This window comes from Ochlerotatus camptorhynchus, unplaced genomic scaffold (genome assembly GCF_037179485.1).
Source record: "Ochlerotatus camptorhynchus isolate MF236.1 unplaced genomic scaffold, CSIRO-AGI_Acam_v1.1 ptg000070l, whole genome shotgun sequence".
Lineage (NCBI taxonomy): Eukaryota > Metazoa > Arthropoda > Insecta > Diptera > Culicidae > Ochlerotatus > Ochlerotatus camptorhynchus.
The window spans coordinates 2,182,013-2,189,491 of NW_027040560.1; the positions used below are offsets into that span (position 1 = coordinate 2,182,013).

The 7,479-nt window shown below is 39.3% G+C and overlaps 1 protein-coding gene across 11 annotated transcripts in view; it reads right to left on the reverse strand.

Moving 5' to 3' along the window:
* The window catches only part of LOC135697409 (uncharacterized), a 96,804-nt gene extending 91,341 nt beyond the window's left edge, over positions 1-5,463 (reverse strand). For 4 of the 11 annotated variants that reach the window (XM_065217064.1, XM_065217063.1, XM_065217054.1 and 1 more), the window contains exon 1: positions 4,705-5,023. The gene's annotated coding sequence lies outside the window, so the exon portion shown is untranslated. The other 7 variants (XM_065217055.1, XM_065217057.1, XM_065217056.1 and 4 more) reach the window with 7 other exon arrangements.
* Positions 5,464-7,479: the final 2,016 nt, after the last annotated feature.

Genomic DNA, 7,479 nt, shown 5'->3' on the forward strand with positions numbered 1-7,479 from the left:
TTTTTCGCACTCTCGCATGATTCCGACCTTCGTGAACGTCTCACATAATAGGTCTATTTGTTCCGCCATCTTGAATGCGATTTGCGTCGTACTTCTTGTGATTAATTTAAGCGAAATTAAATCACATCGCGTTCACTGTCTCAACAACTCTCCTTCCCGGACGAGCCCCCATGTAAGACGGAAGGGTTTAGAGTTGAGAGAATATCGGAAAAAGTAACTTTATTATCAAATTAATTAATACAACGCGCACACGCGAGACACTTTGTGTAACGGTTGGGTGAGAACTGAATTTTTCGCAAGTTACACCGAGGGGCTACTCGATCTTCCCACATACATGTATACAATCTGAAGAGAAATCCAAAGAAGCTCAGACTACAATTCCAAGGTAATGCAGAGGAGAACTCCAAGAAAATTCTGAAGGGAATCTGGGAATTTTGAGGACAACACCAAAGGAGTTTTCAAGAAAATTCAAGCTATTTCCGGGGAGAATACCGGGAGAATCCAATTATGATATTAGTTACTGTCCTGGTGGTAAATTTAGAGCTGGTTACACACTGATTTGTTATATGCGCACGCCCTGGCCACCCCAAAGCCATGCGTCCCCATTCAGGAGCGCCCTTAATTATAATATAAGAACTTATTTATACCTGCATGTACATACAATTCAGTTCTACCAAACTGACACTCACATATGACTAAAACATGCCTGCATTCAGCTAGCCATAAAACTATCTGGGACGTAGTTCTCGGAACTGTGCTGAAGTTCACGTAACTGCCCTAACATTATGTAAACAATTGTGAAATTCTCTAGATTCTCTTACATTATCTGGACTTTCTTGACGTTCACTGGAAGGCCTTCAAACTTCATAGAAGCTATACAATTTCCTGAAGTTAATGGGAAGTGCTGTTAATTTTCATATCATTCAATTGAAGATTAGCCAATACAACCATCCAATAAATTGTATGAAAACAAATTCTCTCATGCCGATCATTTGAAGAGCCCTTTTCTCAATTGAACCTCATCGTCACAGTAAATGAGTGACTCACTATCATTTGAGAGCAAATTTTCATTATGTCGAAAGTTACATTCGCACCGATCCGAGAAAAATAAAGTTTTGTATTGATGACCGAAAAGTTATTCCTATTTCCAATTGAACACATATAATCTCATAGTGGTAGCAATGTTTAACATATTGAGCAGGGTTTTAATCATACAAAGCAGATCGCCAGCTTTAATTTAAAAAAATACTGGTTTTTGAGTCATAAGTTATTATACGTCGTTTGGTGGCCCCCTCAAGTTCCCTAATTTAAATGGTATTGTTTGTGTAAAGTCATCTATATGTGCAACTGCCCTACCCACTGTTCCACTACAATATACAAAACAAATAAACAATACAACAGTATCTCGTATGCCTCCGCCATGGCAGGACGGCAAAGCAATCGGTGTTGTTTATAATTAATCAATCCGTATCACAAAAACACAACGTAGGGATCCCGCCCCACAGTGGTTGAAATCGGCATTTTCGTGCGCTTAATTAATAGCTCCTTTATCAAGAAATTAAGAGATATGGTGTCTTCAGAGAAGTGTTTCAGTATGTTACTGCGCTTCTTCAAATACTGCAATGCGGTAATGTACAATATTGTGTATTTTGTTATTATCTACAACTTACTAGAACATAGCAAAGCCGTAAAAATGTAGACCAAAAAGTTATGATGAGAAAACCATTTTTGAGGGACTGTCGGCAATAAACGTCACATATCTTGAAAAGTAAAACATATATTAATTAAACATATTCAGCAAAGTTCTTTCAAAAGAAATTTTCTACAACTTTGTTGAAGCCACCAACACTGTATCTTGAATAGTTGAAAAAATAAATTTTCGATCTCACTTTTAGGGGGATTAATCTTTTAACTAAAAAAATCAAAAGAAGCGCAGTAACATATTGAAACACTTCTCTGAAGACACCATATCTCTTAATTTCATGATAAAGGAGCTATTAACTAAGCCCACAAAAATGCCGATTTCAACCACTGTGCGCCCGTGCGCGATCAGGTATTTATCAGGATATTCGGGAGAATTATCAATCACGTATGCTTATGTGCAGCCCATTCATCATTTTAGGACCACCGAAATCATCTTAGCAACAAACAGTTCGATTTATTCACTTTAATAATGAGAAAGCGAAACGACGAACGTACACTTTTCACGGGTTTCTCTGCGCTGTTACTTAAGACAAACGACATCTCCATAGAAATCAGGTGACTTAAGTATCATCGAAAAATCTTTTGATCGGAGGGTGATTACGTCAAAAATGGGATGTGATCCTATATTCGGACAGTATATAGGGTAATAGCAGGAGTATCGATTGACACTGATAGCTCGACTTTGTTTACCTTTGTTATTTTCGACGTAATGCGGAAACGACCGTGCAAAAACTATTTTATTATGGGCGACGCAGTCGACTGTCAAAATACAAGAAAATAGATTCCCTGTTGTAAAAATTCTCACGTTTCTATACGTTCGCCCGACCAATCAGGCGCTAGTTCACGTTTGACAGAAAATTAGTTCATTTAAGTCCCCCTATTGTCTCTTCTTCCTCTTAGGATTTGATTGCGACAGTGGAGTAAGGCAGAAACCCAGCAAAATGGTCCCAAACAGACAAGGCGACCCGATGTCGCATCAATGTAAGGCAAATGTAATGTCAATGTCAACACAATATCAGGATGGCTTAGCTTTTTCGCCGGAATGTTGACCAGAGCTCCGTTTGTGTGTTGGTTACACTCGTTCCTCAAATGAGAATGTTCAATGCCTTCATCAAATAACTAAGCAAACTGATATCACCTATTCGAAGGAAGTCCCTTTGGCAGCGGATAGCTGCTTTTCTCATTTTCATCAAAAAGTTTCAATTGATTTTGATAATTTACAGCACTGAATGGGACTGCCTTGAAATTATTCCGAAGTTTTCGATGCTCAAAGTACTTCCTTTGAAATCTTTAAATTTCCCTGAACTTATCTGGACTTTCTTAAAGTTCCCTCAATTTCCCTAACGATCATCTCTGAAGCTGCCCGCAATGTTTCTGGAATTCTAGAAACGTTCTGAATTCCTAAAAATTTCCAAGTTTTTCAAACTTCTTTATTTTTTTTTGTAATTTCCCTAAAATTAATCGAACCATAGTAAGGTTCTCTGATCTTCCCTGAAGTTCTCGGAACTTCTCCAAGATTCTTGAAATTCTCTCCAAGATTCTTTTAAAATTTCTGGACTTCGATGAAGTTCCCAAAAGCCAAAATTCTGATGTTTTTTAAACATCTCTGAAGTTCTCTGGATTTCTTGAAAATCTGGGAACTTCCTAAAATTTTCCGCTATTAAGAGATAGATGAATTAATAGATAGATGAATTAATAGCTTTGCAATGATCTTCCGTGACGTTCATTTCAATTCTCGAAACAGCTCGAAAGCATACGGAACTCGATTTCTCCAAATTTTCTTGAAGCTCATGAAACCGCCATAAAATTATGGAAACAAATTCATCATCATTTTAGAGTTTCCCCAATAGTGTCTTTCCTGAAGTTAAATGTACTTTTCTTATGTTATTGGGACTAACAGACAAATTTCTGAATGTCTCTTAAATTCTCTAGACTTCCCCTTCCCTGACAAGAATCGGTAGATTTTAAAAGTCAAGTTTGCTTGATATTCCTTGAAGTTTCCGTCATTTTTGAAACTTCTTAAAAGCTCACTGATCTTCGCCAAAAAAAATCTATTTTTTCCTGAGCTTCTCTGGACATCCATGGAGTTTCCTGAATTCTAGGAATATCTCATAATTCCTAAGAACCCCATTAAACTTCCTGTAATTTTCCTTAAATTAATGGAACTGCTCTGGAGATTTCTGATCGTCCTTGAATTACTTGGAACTTCCCTGAATATAATGAAACTTCTATAAAATGTCCAAGCGTTTCAGAAGTTTACTAACTGACCTTCGCTGAGGTTCCTGCTATTTTCCAAGTTCTAGAAACTATCATGAAAATCACGGAACTCCCTTAAAATCTACTCACAATTTCTTGATGTTCATGTTTCTTTTCAAAATTCGACACTATAATTCTGGCAGCCACTGGATATTTGTTATGGGAATGGCAACATAAGCAGCAATTAATTCTAACTGCATTTTGGGGTGCAAAAATTGCCCTTTTTGCATACTGAAATCATCTTCGATTGCTTCGAGAAATACATGGTTTCATCAGCTGAGTTGAAAATTACTTAAAATTAATAGGTTTGAGCAAACTATTGCCACGTTATCACTGCTCACCGTATTGATCGTAAGTGTTTTGAGTCGACCAAAATCAAGCATTTTTTATCTTCCAAACTTCAATCCATCATAACACGAGAAAAACGTAAATTGTCACCACGCAAAAGTATCGGAGACAAAAACAAACGCAATGGACAAAATAAACACAACACAGTCGAATATTTTTCGTGCAGAGGAAAACCTCGATTACCTACATACAACAACAACAACAACAACAGTAAAAACACACTCGATTCCATTCGGTGACACTGGCTGCTGCGATCGTCGTCTGTTTTTCTCACCCGTCATCAACGTGCTCACCGTGCCAGCAGTAGGCCAGACACTTTGTCCTCACACACCGCTTCTCAACGGCGGCACGGTCTACTACGATTGAAAATAAAAAATGCACACGGGACCACTTTACCTATTCCCGTTCTCGCGCAACAACACTGTTTTCGTTCCTTATTCTTCTTCTTCTTCTTCTTCTTCTCGTTCCTCTTCCCAAAGGTCTTCTTCGGTAGGATTTCTGCAATTCTTACCCGAAGTTTTCACTCCGTTGCTGATATTTTCTTGAATATCTTGCACACTTAAGTATCGGTTTCACTTTGCACACTTACTCCGATCGGGGTCTTGCGTTTGTTCGTTCAATCGAGGAGTTCATTTCTGTTAGGAAAAGCGTAAAAATTAAAGTTTTTCGCAGAGAAAAAGCTTGTCGATCATCAGCAACATCAACGCTTCTTCTAGTATCATTTCGAATCACTGTATTTACACTGTCGATGATGATATGCCATAAAAATATTAAATGCAATCAAGTCGCCCCGCCGTACTGCTGCTGTGAGAGAGAATTGAACCGGTTATGCTAATTTCGCAGCGGAAAATTAAAACTCGGACAGAAACCGAAAACTGAAAGATTCTAAGCAATCGCGACCGCGGCTCGGTGGAAACTGGCTACGCACCCTCGGTCCAACACTGAACTGCACTCATATTTGGTTTTCCGATGAAAGGAAAAATTACCCACACCCCAACAGCAGCCACGGACGGTGTGATCGTGTGATAGCGCTCGCACTCACTCCCGATGAAAATGAGAAAATGATCACCAACCCTCACGACTACATACGATCACGGGGAACGCACTAGATTTTCCTTGCCAACCGTTGTGTGTGGATCGAACGCGGCACGTGGTGTGGTGACTTTTTTTTCCTAGAGCGCCTGCCTTGATCGCGCGCGAGTTTTGCACACAAACACACACACACTATGTTGCAGTGTAAATGCGGGGGCAGGACACGTGCAGGTGGTAGCCACGGGAGACCACTTTTTTTCGGGATTCAAAAACACGTCTGCACATCGCCACCATTCTCGATCGACTGACTGACATCGGGAAAACCGTGTGAAAAGCGACCGACCAGGGCAAACAGTTTCATTAGGCACGATCGTGCGGATCAGTGTGAACCGTGATGATGGTTGGTCCTAAGTGAGACAGATGAGATTTCAGCGAAGGTAAAGTTCGTGCAGAGTTGACAGGTAAGTCGCTTTTGGGAGGGGGGGGGGAAGAAGATGGAATTTAGCTTGTAGGGGACCATGCGTCTGCATGGGAAATTAGTTATGTGTTGGTGAGCAGGGGTTGGATTGTTGGGTGAAGTTGATCGTCCAATTACCACATAAACATATTGAATGTTTTGATATTCAATACACCTTGTAAAATGGTATTACTGGATGCATTGTGATAATGCTTCTAAAGAAGATTCCAAAAGAAGCCAAAGATCACACATTAAAAAGTTTTGAATATTACTTGCTCATAATATAGCTTTGAAATCATAAGTAAGCTATGCGTTGTCATACAACATTTGACATATTTTGACATACATGAATCGTTACTACTTAGCAAACAGTGTTTGGAAAATCAAAGGAGGACAAACTCGCGGTCGAATCTAGCAAACAAATCTCATGTAATCAAAACGTTTTGATCCTTGAAAACAACGCGGATGAAGAAAATAGGCCTACTGTGTCAGGATCTGTCATGATTACCAGAGTTTTGTCAAAAAATCGTAAATATTCACACTGTATGCAACGAAGAATTCTCATGCTTTTTATAAATACGCACTCACACTCACAACGTCGAAAAATCATTCTAGCTTGAAAATCCGCTGTAACGCCAATTGATAGCATGCTTATGCATGTTGTGTTAGTTTTTCATCCACTGATGTAAAAACAACCCTTATAACAATAAATAACGTTAAAATATAAAGCACTGAATTTTTGATCCTGAAAACTCATCGGTGATTTTTGCCCAGTTCAATTTTGAAAGGCAAAACTCATAGACGAATAAACTCAGACATGAGATTTAAGATTTGAGTTTTTCTAACAAGATCTACAATGCAAAGCTGTGTAATATGTGACGTATTGTTCAGAATGCACATTACGTAACATAAAGTCAATCAAGTTGTATTAATACTGTTACAGGCTCCAATAACAGACTGGTTATTGGTTAACTAGGTCTATATACTTCGGAGGTATGAACATTAATCAATGTAGAGAATAGTTGTGTCAAACAGCTTGATGATTCATAGGCTTCTAAGATATTTCATGTGGTTACTATGGAACATCTCGTAAGGTAATAGCCATGATGGAAGCCTTCGGTTCCGAATACGATGATGAGTAGGTACTGGCACAATGTCTTCAACAAGGTCCTCAGGTGCTGGTATCTCATCGTCTTCAGGTGGGACCACCTTGTTGTACTTCTCCAGGATCGGTAATATCATCAGGTTGCATGTTGAACTCTTCAAACCGCACGGTCCATGGTAGATGATCACTTGGCGCAGTAGCTTTGTCAGCGTCTTCCAGATAACAATGCCTTAGTTGGTTAGTGTGAGAGCGGATAAGACGACCGTTCTCCAGAAGGACAATGTAATTGACGGAACCTTTTCTCTCGATTACCTTTCCAGAAAGCCAGGATGTTTCGTTATGATGATGAATCTCTGCATACACCAAATCATCAGCGAAAAATTATCTCTTGACGGTGCCATGGCGTCGGTTGAATTGCTTGTTCTGCTTGCTATTTACAACTGGTGTCGTTGATTCACAAGGCTTGAGCAAATCTAGGGTTGTAGTGCTAGGCCTACCTAGGAACAGCTCCGCAGGTGATTTGCCATCAGGTGCACTTTGGTTGGACGTCGACCAGTATACGGAAAGAAATGTTTGA